General features: G+C 42.7%; 1 long non-coding RNA gene across 5 annotated transcripts; it reads right to left on the bottom strand.

The window, feature by feature from the left end:
• Positions 1-1,952: 1,952 nt before the first annotated feature.
• Positions 1,953-5,252, bottom strand: LOC137831127 (uncharacterized). 5 transcript variants are annotated; one of them, XR_016517799.1, is made up of 8 exons: positions 5,121-5,252; positions 4,629-4,930; positions 4,450-4,507; positions 4,313-4,345; positions 3,650-3,719; positions 3,340-3,572; positions 3,035-3,176; positions 1,953-2,783 (listed from the first exon to the last, which is right to left on the bottom strand). It is a non-coding gene; the product is annotated as an uncharacterized LOC137831127 (long non-coding RNA). The 5 variants fall into 5 exon arrangements; XR_011084346.2 differs by lacking the exon at positions 1,953-2,783 and having other exon boundaries at positions 3,027-3,176; positions 4,423-4,507; XR_011084345.2 differs by lacking the exon at positions 1,953-2,783 and having other exon boundaries at positions 3,027-3,176.
• Between the last annotated feature and the right edge of the window lie 8,100 nt (positions 5,253-13,352).

Raw genomic sequence — 13,352 nt, 5'->3', positions numbered from 1 at the left:
TGATTTGTTAGGATTCAATGAAAATAGAGAGAAACATTTACTTGTGAGTATATGAGAAGAAATTCCTTGATGAATTTCCGTTTTATTATTTTAGTTTGATCCTGGAAGTTGATTGTATCTATATTTTGCTATATTTGAAGTTGGAAGCAACATAAGTTTCTAATTTAATTTGTTGTTTAGTAAATAAAGTTGTTTTGATATTTAAATTCAAATATGATTTATTTATATTCATTTAGTTTGCTTGAGAACAAGCAAGATTCTAGGTTGGGGGGAGTTGATAAGTGTCATATTTCAGTAATATTTCATATTAAAAGATAGACACTTATGGACATTTATTGGTAAAATAACTATAATTTAACCCCTAATTTATGAATTGAAACCTTTTTTTACATATTTTGTGATTGTAATATGAATAAGAATGATTTATTTCCAAATTAGTGTTAATTTCATAATTCTGGGGAAAATGAAGATGAAAGGGCTAAAGAAGAATAAACAAGATAAAAAGGGAAAGTTAGAACGCTCAAAACTCACCAAAACTTGCCTAAGCCAGAAGCACTCCAGAGAAAATCACCGAAGTGAGCCCAATCTCGCCCAGACGAGATCACTCCAGAGAAGTTGGTCTTTTTCTCGTCCAACTCTACGAAGCAAGTTGTAGCTCGCCTAGGCGAGAAGTCATGTAGCTCAAGCCCAACTAGGTTAAATATGAAGCGTGAGGCATAACCCTAGACATCATTAAGAGAATAGAAGATGATAGAAAACCCTAGAGGAGCCCACCGTCAAGGAGAATCATCTTGAATTTTCTTTTCTTGCTTTCCATGCTTGTAATGGCCAACATGAGTTGCTAATTCTAACCTTTGAGATTGGAAGTAATTTGTTCAAACTCTTATGTATTGAGGTGATATTTAAACATAATATTATGTTCTTAATTGATTATTTTGATATTGTCATTTTATTCTTAACGCTTGTTTTATCATGATTTTGATCATTAGATTTGAGTGAAAAGTACTTCTAAGCATTTGATCTAAATGATAATACTTAACATATTTGAATGTTAGGAATAAATTTGAAATGTTAATTGCTATCAACTTCTGCTCGTAACGATAAGAATTTTTTATAAATATGCAAAAATTTATCAATTGACAATTTGATTTAATAATATAATACACATTTTTATCTATCTATCTATCTATATCTATATATATATATATATATTACGTAGAGTATTTAATTCATGTATAAAATTGTTTACACTTATTAAATTACTGTATAATTTATAAAATTTGTAAATGAGTGTTGAATTGTTTTACTTCTCCATGACATTTTAACAAGAAAAGATAATGTAGAATTGTTATTTTGTCAATAATGTCACCACTTTTATCATACAAACATAGATGAAAAATAACATAAGGAAACATTTATGAGAAATATAGCACAGAGTAAACAAATTGCAGAATACTCTTAAATTTATTTTTATCCATAATTAAAAGTAAAACACAGGGGAAATGTGGAAGGTTTGTGAATGGAAAATGACTATAAAATTCTAAAGTAGTGAACAATCACATAAACAATTCCAACAAATTCAAAATAGTAATTCTCTTTCCCATCATAACTATATATAATTATTTAGACAAACTTCTCATAAGTACTTCTAAGAAAAAAAAATAAGAAAAAATTAAAATAAATTATCCATAAGTGATCCTGCCGGTTGACTTAGCGCCAAAGCGTTGTCTCGTCACGAACCTCCTCACCAGCTTGACTCCACGTGCCCTTCAAGTTCACACCACAAGAGCTTCCTCAGGGAACCTGAAAACACAAGGTGGCGCCTCTGCGGCCGATGGCGCTCCGACGCTCAAGTCAGTAACAAGAACACCCAAAACTCAGAGAAAATATGCTCTGAGGAACCGTACTAAAGGCACACAACCCTAGCAGAATGAGCCGTAATGAAAACGTACCTCTGCAAATTCTGTTAAGTTTACCTTTATAGCTAGGTTTCCTCTCTCTCCAGGCCGTTATGCTTTTGGACGCGTGGCTCGCATCCAACCCTGCACGTGTCGCCATCGGGGCTGGGATAGCAGGTAGCGCCCAGCCCTACACGTGTCATCATCTGAGCCAGGGTAACTCGAGCGTCATTTCTCTATTGCACCCAGCCCTACGCGTGTCGTCATCTGGGTTGGTGCAACTTGAACGTTATTTCTGTGTAGTAACCAGCCGCACAACTAAGTCATCTACCCATGGAGCAAGCTAACACGCAATGTGCCTTAGAACACTACCTGACCAGGCGAGTATCGGGTGCAGCACAATGCACCATCTCTGTGATACCGCCTGTTTGTTAATGGCACCCTCCTTAACACTGCGCCATGAGTGTTCTCGGGCTGAGGAGACCTTGTCACAAACGAATGTCCACTCTGGGAATCCTGTCGCTGATAGGCAAGCTGTCCCCTTCAACCCACACGCCCTTCACGCCCTATGCTGGCGCGACAATCGCCTCACTGGAGTTGTACACTTGAACCTACACTTCTGGGCCTTCATCAGCTTCAACTGAGCTTGTCGGGGAATCCGGCGACGTGCTTCCTGCGGCGATATCAAGCTACCTGGTCGCCAATCGCCAAACACGTCGATGACAGACAAACCTGGCGACGACCGACCATGTTCATCGCAGAACGCCAGCTCCACGAACCGGCGACAACGCTCACCTCTGAACCATCCATCCTTCCCTTGCCCACGTGCTCCGCTGAGCACGCCCCACATAGTCACGTGCAAGCCACGTCATCATACCCGATGTCCTGGTCGTTACAATAAGTTAAAATTAATTTATATATAAAATACTTTATAGAAAACATTTCTTATAATTTATTTGATATTTTTTTTAACTTATGTATAATTTTATTTTAATTCATATAAAAAATATTTATTTTTTAAAAAAATACTTAGAATGAAATTTGTATAAATATATCCTTATTAATATTGTAACTTGTGATATGGAGGAGCTCAAAACAGTTGATTCATGTACTTTTGAAGAACATGAATCACTAACTTTCTGTAAACGCCTTCTATTGGATGATAACTGTCCCAAAACACATTCTGAAGCATTAGAACAAGTAGCATCCAAAGGATTGCATAGCACTGCAACCTCTAGTTTCCCCGTGCCACAGCAACCTCGGTCCAAACTTTAAAGCCTGTAATTCAACAACTCAACTTTAGATTTTTCTTCTTTTAAAGAATCATTACAAAAAACACATGCTGTTAGATATTTAACAAATTGATAAAAGTACATTAAAAAATATTAAAGATGTGAATTCTCATGAAAGAATGAATGAAACTAAGTTAACTTGGGATTACCATAATTTTGGTAATTCTGAATGATATCGAGTAGAGGGTTGTAAACATCAATGTAAACAATCCTGCTTTTGGAGGAGTTTTGAAGGGAATCATGTTCTTTGAGAGCTTGGAATTGAACAACTTGGCTGCATAATTGTACTTTTCTGAGCACCCTCTTACCAATCCTCCAGTCAGAGTTATCTGTGATGGCACATCCAATAGGTGGTGCACTCAGCACTCCAATTCTACGGGCTCTGAGATTTTATGGGTAGCAATAATATAATTAATAGCTAGATAGCAGTAGTGAAAGAAACCAGAGGAATATCTTTACCAGGAAGAAAAATCATCTTCAATGGATTGATCATCATCACCTAATCCAAGTGTAACTAGACGCTTTGCACCTGCAGCAAACACAACCATGTAAGAAGATATCTATGAAAAGACGATAACTACTTTACATTATAAAGTCTAATATACAAACTTCAGAATTTTACTAGAACGTGGTTTTATTAATATACACTTCAAAGGACTAATACAAACAAATCTACAGAAATATAAAACTTAATACGATAGCGTTTTCCTAAATTTTAAACAAATTACAATCATCTAATATAATTCCACCAGTGCAGGCTGGAGTCTATGTTACATATATCTAGAATTAAGAGACTGTAATAAGATTGCCTAATAAATGACTTATAGTACTTTTTGAAAGTTTGCTTCAAACATTATACACCAATTAGACATTTTGAAAGGCTTATCAAATACATTCAATCTATCAATGTAAGGCAGCATTCCACTAAGCAAACAGAAATAGCACTAGTAGTTTGACTTTGCAGCTAGGAAGGAGAAAATTAAATGAAACAAAAATAAAAGGCACAAATGAAAAGATGTACCAGGTTACTCAGCTTTGATCAACTACAATGATTCTATGCAATCGTAACGAGACAGAGAAACTATTTAATACTTTTGAAAATACGGAGATAGAATTATACACCTTGTTCAGTAAGTTCTCCATCCACAACTTTACCTATTTGTATCAAAAGAACGGCATCAGAAACAAATGATAATTTTTTTAGTTAAATAAAAAAAATCATCTGATTTTACCCTATTAAAATGCTCATTGTTTGGTACCTAGGCAAAAAACTCCATATTCAAGTTTTTGAAGACAAGTTCCCCTCTCATCTTTTCCCTAAAATTAATGTCCAATGAAACTTAGAATCATTTTAAGTAAGCCATATGAATGATGAAAATGCAAGGATAGAGCAAGGCCTAAGATGTAGAATTTATTTAAAAGTGATGTAACTATAAACCTTAGTAAACCATTTGTAGAATTTTGCAGCATTGTTTGTTGGTTCTCCGTCTCCGGCTCAACCACTTTCTCCTCCACCGCCAAACCACCGTCGTACGCCTCCTCCTTCTCCGTGCCCCATTCATCATCACTCGTCACCGCTCGGACACGCCACGCTAAAGTCACGAATTCGGCCGCCATCCTCGGCCTTTCGACGGGCTAGGTACAAATCCCGAGCGAAGGTGGTGGCGAAACAGAGGCTGAAGAGTTTGTTGAGGTGCGAGAGAGACACCATTGTTGAGAAAAGAGAACAGAACAGAACACCTAATTTTCATTCCAAACAACATAACAACTACCACAGTTTACAATCCAAACGTTCAAAAGTCTGAAAACACTCATAATAACCCAATCCACATCCATATTCGTAGCTTAGGGTTTAAGGAGACAACTCAATGAAATCAAATGAAACTCGCAAGCATTTTAAAGATTCAGATTAAGTAACAAACTAACTAACCTTATGCGAATTCTTTTGCTGAATTAGAAAATAGAAGCATGAATCAGTGTTGAGTGTGAGAGATTACAGTAAAATCAAGAAGAAAGAAGAAGATAAAATCATATTGTTTGTAATTTTAATTTTGAAGATATGAGAAGACAAATTTTTTTTATTATGTAGTTTGAAAATATCCATTGAAATATGAGATTTTTTTCTAGGTTACTACTATTTCAATAGACATTGTCCTTCAATACTTATTATTTTCATCTTGAACTTTTCTATGAGTAATTTTTTTTAAATAAAATAAAAAATGTATTGTGATTTTTGTTAACACTTTAAGCAACGCTTTTAAAATTGTGGTTGTTATACAAACTTTAGGTAACAACTTTAAAATTGTTGTCTTTATAAAACCATGACCTATTACAAACGGCCACGCTCACCTAGACCACAACTAAAAAACCGTCCCCTAAACTCTAGGCTACGATTTTATGCTTTAGGCCATGATTTTATGTTATTACCTAAAGTAATATTTATTGTAGTCTTAGGATTTCCACATGACATGCTAGGAATGAAGGGTATTTTGAGAACTCAATAGTCATCTTAGAAGTCTCCTTAGCTTATAAATAAGAGACTCTCATCTTGTAATTTCTAGACTTGATTGATATATGAATTTGTGTTTATGAAATTCTCAGCACATTTATCCAAGTCTCTTCTATGATACTCATTGCATTCTTAGAAACTCAAAGAAGTTGGCATAACCTCTTCCTTGCCCTTTGCACCTTGTAATCTCATGCCTAAACTAAGAACCATCATGACTATTCGGTGCTTCCTCCACAAATCTACAAGTTTTTTGCTGCCTCACATCAATCTACACTCAACACTCAAAAAGAATTCCATCATCTAAGAAGGAGCATGGAACGACTTCCATCACTTTATCTTAAAAACAACTTCAAGAAAGCTTCAAGATTCGTCCAAGAACTTGAATCCTTCCTTTCAAACTTGAATCACTTCACACACAAGCCTTACAACAACCTTTCGCAACCTAAATTCATTGCCTTACCCATTAAGAATACCTCTTCCACCATTAGGAGTTGTTTTTCTTATTCTAACATTGCCTTCAGTTTTAAATTTAAGAGTATTGTGAGAGCATTGCTCGCTAGCGAGAGGAGACCTCGCTCGGTTGGAGATTGGCTCGAGAGGGAGATCGGCGGTAAAACTTTAAAGTTGGGGAAAAATCTAGACGACGGGACACAGGAACAGATCCCCAAGGTGATAGGCATGCATCTGGACGCGTTCGCGTGGTCTGCCTCGGATATGCCAGGAATCGACCCCGATTTTTTATGTCATCGCCTAGCAATGGACCCCCAAGTCAGACCAGTCCGACAAAGAAGAAGAAAATTCAATGAAGAAAGGAGACAGGCGATCAGAGATGAGACGCAAAAACTCCTTGAGGCAGGCCATATCAAGGAGATACAGTATCCGGAATGGCTCGCCAATGTTGTATTGGTAAAAAAGAGCAATGGGAAATGGCGAATGTGTGTCGACTTCACAGATCTAAATAAAGCCTGTCCAAAGGATTCCTATCCTTTGCCGAGTATAGACGCCCTAGTGGACAGCGCAGCAGGGTGTAAGTTGTTGAGTTTCTTAGACGCGTTCTCGGGGTACAATCAAATTAAGATGCACCCCATGGACGAGGAAAAAACTGCCTTCATGACAGAACAGTCGTGCTATTGCTACAAAGTGATACCTTTTGGGCTGAAGAACGCGGGAGCCACGTACCAGAGATTGATGGATAAAGTGCTCGCGCCTATGCTTGGGAGAAACGTGCAAGCTTACGTTGACGATATGGTCGTAACATCCTTGGAAAAAAACCAACATATAGCCGACTTAGGGGAGCTGTTCGTTACGATAGCCAAATACAAGCTAAAGTTGAACCCCGAGAAGTGCATTTTCGGTGTGGAAGCGGGAAAATTCTTAGGTTTTCTCTTGACCGAAAGAGAGATCGAGGCAAACCCTGACAAGTGTGCGGCCATTTTGGCAATGAGGAGTCCTGCTACGGTGAAAGAAGTGCAGCAGCTCACGGGTCGGATGGCCGCCCTGTCGCGATTCGTGTCTGCCAGTGGGGAGAGGGGTCACCCATATTTCCAGTGCTTGAAAAGGAACAATAAATTTGTCTGGACGAAAGAGTGCGAAAAGGCTTTCATAAAACTCAAAGAATACTTGGCAAGCCCGCCGGTCCTGTGCGAACCCCAAGTAGGAGCGCCCCTCAGATTATACTTCGCCGTAACCGAGAAGGCACTGAGTGCGATGCTCGTCCAGGATCAAGATCAAACTCAGAAACCCGTTTATTTTGTCAGCAAGGTATTGCGGGGCCCAGAAGTGAGATATCAAGCTTTGGAGAAAGCAACATAGGCAGTAGTGTTTTCGGCGAGGAGGTTGCGCCACTACTTCCAGAGTTTTACAGTGTTGGTGATGACCGACTTACCTATCCAGAAGGTCCTGAAGAAACCAGATGTGGCTGGAAGAATGGTAAAATGGGCGGTAGAGTTGTCGGAGTTCGACATCAAGTATGAGCCCCGGGGACCGATCAAGGGTCAAATCTTCGCTGACTTCGTGGTCGAATTATCTTCTGAAACAGTGCAAAGCGCCGGGGATGGTTTTCGTTGGGTACTCTCAGTGGACGGATCCTCTAACCAGTTAGGCAGTGGGGCCGGGATAATTCTGGAAGGACCCAACGGCGTGTTGATAGAACAATCCCTAAAATTCGCCTTTAAAGCCAGCAACAACCAGGCGGAATACGAGGCTTTGATCGCTGGCGTTTTGTTGGCAAAGGAGATGGGAGCAAGGGTGCTGTTGGCCAAAAGCGATTCATTGCTAATCACAGGCCAAGTGACCGGCGAGTTCCAGGCTAAAGATCCGCAGATGGCAGCTTATCTGGAGTATGTGCAGGAGTTGAGGAAGTCTTTTGTTTCGTTTGAAGTAGTGCATGTGCCAAAGGAGCTGAACGCCCAGGCCGACTTACTAGCAAAGCTCGCCAGTTCGGGCAAGGGGGGCAGGCAGAGGACCGTCATACAAGAGACCCTGAAGACACCTCGAGCGTTCGTGGCAGACCACCAAGTTCTCCAAATCTGCAAGTCAAAGGAAGGGATGGCAAGAAGTCATAAATCCCTATCTCAGGAGACCTTGAGAACGCCAAGGGTTAGAGCGCATCCAGTGGGGGAGATAAAAATGACGCAAGTTTGCGCCGTCCACGAGCCGGACACATGGATTACGCCATATCAGCAATACATCGCAGATGGCTTACTCCCAATGGACTCGGCGGAAGCTAGGAAGGTAAAAAGGAACTCCAGCAAGTTCACCCTCATCGATGGTGAGTTTTACAGGTTTGGGTTCACACACCCCCTTTTAGTATGTGTGCATGGAGAAAGGTGCACGAGAATTATGACCGAGCTTCATGAAGGGATTTGCGGGAGTCACATCGGAGGTCGAGCCTTGGCAACAAGAACCATCCGTGCGGGTTATTATTGGCCGACAATGAGAGAAGACTGCAAGAGATATGCCCAACGTTGCAAGCAGTGCCAGGAGCACGCCGATTGGCACAAGGCGCCTCCGGAAGAGTTAAAATCAATCTACAGTCCCTGGCCTTTCCACACATGGGGAATCGATATCCTGGGACCCTTCCCATTGGCGATTAGGCAGATGAAGTATTTGGTTGTGGCAGTCGAATACTTCACGAAGTGGATTGAAGCAGAACCAGTAGCCCAGATCACAACGCACAAGATACAGAACTTCGTATGGAAGAATATTGTGTGTCGCTTCGGTGTGCCCAAGCGTTTGGTGTCGGATAACGGGACTCAGTTCGCAAGTCACCTGCTGAAGAAGCTATGCGAGGACGTTGGAACTCAACAGGTGTTTGCTTCTGTGGAACACCCGCAAACGAATGGGCAGGTGGAGTCGGCTAATCGGGTTTTACTAAGAGGTTTGAAGAGGAGATTGGAGAAGGCCAAAGGGTCTTGGGCTGAGGAAGTTCCCCGTATAATATGGGCATATCACACCACTGAACAGTCAGGAACCCATGAAACCCCGTTCAGCTTGGTGTACGGGTGCGATGCAATGATCCCAATTGAAATCCAGGAAAGCTCGCCGAGATTCCAAAACTTCGTGGCAGAAGACTCGAATGCAGAAAGGAGGATGAACTTAGACTTGTTGGATGAGGTCAGGGAGGAGGCAAGGGTAAAGGCCGAGGCGATAAAGAGAAGAGTCGAGCGCAAGTACAATTCTAGGGCAAGGCCAAGACAGTTCAGAGATGGCGGCCTAGTAATGAGGAAGGCCCACCCGTACGAGATGCAGAATAAATTGTCATCCAAATGGACGGGACCGTTTAGAATAACCGAAGCACTCGGGAACGGCGCCTATCGTTTGGAAACACTGGAGGGAGGGGCGATTCCTCGCACTTGGAACGCTACCCACCTCAAGTTTTATTACAGTTGAAACATTGTAAGTAGCAGTTAACTCAAACAATCAAGTGAAAACAGTTTTTCAAGGTGGCGCTCTTTTTCCCTGAGAAGGGTTTTTTAATGAGGCCACCCAATAAAGAAAGTTCGAGTTTATCAAAGTTTTCCCAGTTATTAAGCTTGCATGATTATCATTTTAAATAATTTATCAAAGTTTCCCAGTTATTGAGTTTGCATGTTTGTCATTTTAAGTTTTCAAGAGAAGACTTTGTCGTCCTTGTATAATTTAGAGCAGATTCAGATCGCATGCATTCAGTCCAAAGTTTTAAGACCTCATCGCCACCTCGCGATCGGAGGCAAAAGTATAAAGTTTTAAGTCCTCATCGCCACTCGGCGATCGGAGGCACTAGTATAAAGTTTTTTAAGTCCCCATCGCCACCTAGCGATCGGAGGCACAAGTATAAAGTTTTTAAGTCCCCATCGCCACCCAGCGATCGGAGGCACAAGTATAAAGTTTTTAAGTCCCCATCGCCACCCAGCGATCGGAGGCACAAGTATAAAGTTTTTAAGTCCCCATCGCCACCCAGCGATCGGAGGCACAAGTATAAAGTTTTTAAGTCCCCATCGCCACCCAGCGATCGGAGGCACAAGTATAAAGTTTTTAAGTCCTTGTCGCCACCTGGCAATCGGAGGTGAAAGTTAAGTTTAAGTCCTACTCGCCTAGAACGAGTATAGGCGAGAACAGAATAAAAAGTCCTACTCGCCTAGAACGAGTTTAGGCGAGAACAGATTAAGAAGTCCTGCTCGCCAAGAACGAGTATAGGCGAGTGTTCAGAGCAAGATGACAGGTATGTCCAGTATGAGTTAAAATCCGTGCGCCTAGTCCTTGAGCAGGGGTTAAGGGATTCCTTCGGGACGCCCCCTCCTCAAGTATGAATAGCTAGCCCCGGTACCAGAGAAAGTCCTCCTCACCCTCGAGTGAGTGCAGGCAAGATAAGGTTAAAAGCCCTCAGTCCATCCAGGGAAAAGGTAGCCCCTGGGCAATGTTGAGGCACCAGAGAAAGTCCTTCTCACCCTCGAGTGAGTGCAGGCAAGATAAGGTTAAAAGCCCTCAGTGCATCCAGGGAAAAGGTAGCCCCTGGGCAATGTTGAGGCACCAGAGAAAGTCCTCCTCACCCTCGAGTGAGTGTAGGCAAGATAAGGTTAAAAGCCCTCAGTGCATCCAGGGAAAATGTAGCCCCTGGGCAATGTTGAGGCACCAGAGAAAGTCCTCCTCACCCTCGAGTGAGTGCAGGCAAGATAAGGTTAAAAGCCCTCAGTGCATCCAGGGAAAAGGTAGCCCCTGGGCAATGTTGAGGCACCAGAGAAAGTCCTCCTCACCCTCGAGTGAGTGCAGGCAAGATAAGGTTAAAAGCCCTCAGTGCATCCAGGGAAAAGGTAGCCCCTGGGCAATGCTGAGGCACCAGAGAAAGTCCTCCTCACCCTCGAGTGAGTGCAGGCAAGATAAGGTTGAAAGTCCTCAATGCATCTAGGGAAAAGGTAGCCCCTGGGCAAGCTGAGGCACTAGATAAAGTCCTTCTCGCCGTCGAGCGAGTTCAGGCAAGATAAAGTCCTTCTCGTCGTCGAGCGAGTTCAGGCCAGATAAAGTCCTCCTCATCCTTGAGTGAGTTCAGGCAAGAACAGGATACAAGACCTCTTTGCTTAAGCAAATTGAGGCAAGTTCGAAAAGTTTTAGGTGATGACCTAGAAATACACATGTCACTTGGCAGATCAGGCAAGCGAGATGTCAGATACTAAAAATGACTCCCGCCTATTGCTCAGTAAGTAATTTTGTGTCAAATGTTATTGCTTTAGACTAACTGTTTGTTCAAGATAAGTTGATTTCCAGGAAATTAAGCATCAGTTCATGCTAAGTTAATTGGGTTGAGTAAAAACCAACCAAGTTATCAGGCGATCGCACAACAGGTAAAAGATAAATCATGAGCATAAGTTGACACGGTTCGAAGAAAGAAGTCATTACAAACAGGTTCGTTGCACATGGACAGAAGTCGAATATGTAAGTCTTTCAGAGTGTTTCTAAAGAAAATGTCAAATAAGAACAAATGAAAACGTTAGTCTGAGGGTACGATTTTGCCGTCTACCACTTCATGACAAATTGAGAACTGGGAGAGGTCCAAGTCGGGGTAAGCACAAGCGAACTGTTCCAAGGCTGCGCTAAACCCGGAAGTCAGAACGTTTGCGGCGTTGAGGTCGAGTTCTTCACTTTGCTTCTTCAGCTTTTCGTTCTCCTCAAGCGCCTGGGCAAGCTTTGTTGTAGATTCGCTCAGCTCTTTCTCTTTCTCGCTCAGTTCCTTGGCCTTTTGGTCCATGTCAACTTTGATTTTACCCAGCAGATCCTCCCTCTCAATTGACTTGGCCTCGAGCTCATCCACGTAAGCCCCTTTAGCTTTGAGAGTCTCCTCAAGGCCCGCTATCTTCTCCTGTTGATGCACGAGTTTGCCCTCGAGTTCAGTGACCTCTAAGAGTTTGGTGCTGAGCTTTTGGTCTAGTTCAGCGCTGTTTTTACGTTCGCTCCGCAACTCCTCCTTCAGAGCATTCTCTAACCGCGAAAACTCCAATCCCCGCATCGTAAGATCACGCTTAAGTTGTTGGACTTGGTCCTTCGCAACACCAGCTTCGGATTTATACTGGCCCAAGGAGTCCCTTAAAGCCTCGCCCATCATCTGGTGAAGGCGTTTCTCTACGCACTCGGTGGTCATAGCACTAAGGTAAGCGGCGTGGGCTTTCAAGACCTCCTCGATAGGGGCTGGAAGAGCAGGGATTGGAAGAGGAGTCGGGGGTTGGTTCTCGTCGCTGCCCTCATAAGTATGGACAACCAGGGGAACATCAGGACGCGGCGGCAACACGTCCGGCTCCACTACAGGTTGGGGAGACCGTTGAATGTCCGTAGTTTGCTCCGGAACGCCCCCAGCAGCTGAGGTGTTTGACGGCAAAGCATCCCCAGCACTCTCAAAGGGTGTAGAAACGCTGGGGAGATTTTCCGCATAATCTGGGCCCGTACTCTCGTTTGCGGGTAGCTCGGCGACGGTCGCCCTATTCCTTTTGCGGATAAGTCCATCTTCAGTGCTCTCGTCATCCTCCTCATCCGACACCATTATGGGATTCTTCCTCTTGGCCCTCTTTGGCGGCAGCTTCTTTCTCGAAGGGGCAGGAGGGGCGATAAGGGAAGATGAGCCCACGGGAGGAAGCTCGCCTCGGGCAACCGCAGCTTCCGCCACAGAATTCGGGACGGTTTGAGAGCCCGCGGCGAGTTTGTGGCGTTTGACTACAGAACGCAGCCTAGCCATATGATCCTTTCCCAGCATTGTGTCTGCACGAAGTGATCGATGTCCACAAATCAACACAATTACAGACACAGATAATTAGCAGTGCAAAGGTAAGCGCAGGATATGTAATGCGAACAAACTTAGTAAAGAAGTAAAACAGATTTGGCACAGGAAGAAAAATCCAGGTGGAGTGGGGGAATAGACCTATGTAAAAGTCTAGTTGACTCTCATAAAATACGAACTTGATGATCGAAGAGGTAGGTAAGGTAGTATTGGTCGAGGCAACTTCCTTCCAGAAGTGGCACAGGTCTCTATCGAGCTCACCCATTTTCTCTGGACTCCTGGCTTTCCGAAAGTGATCCTGAGAATCCTTTTTTCCCTTGTCAACCCAGTACAAGGGGAACCCATCGAGGAGTGTGGGACTCTGATCATTACAGCAAACACGAACGAACTTACCCTTCCAATCCTTATAA

This window comes from Phaseolus vulgaris, chromosome 11 (assembly GCF_051622355.1).
Source record: "Phaseolus vulgaris cultivar YP4 chromosome 11, ASM5162235v1, whole genome shotgun sequence".
NCBI classification, from domain to species: Eukaryota; Viridiplantae; Streptophyta; class Magnoliopsida; order Fabales; family Fabaceae; genus Phaseolus; species Phaseolus vulgaris.
Note: the sequence above shows the minus strand (reverse complement) of the source record. Positions and strands in the feature narration are given on the sequence as shown.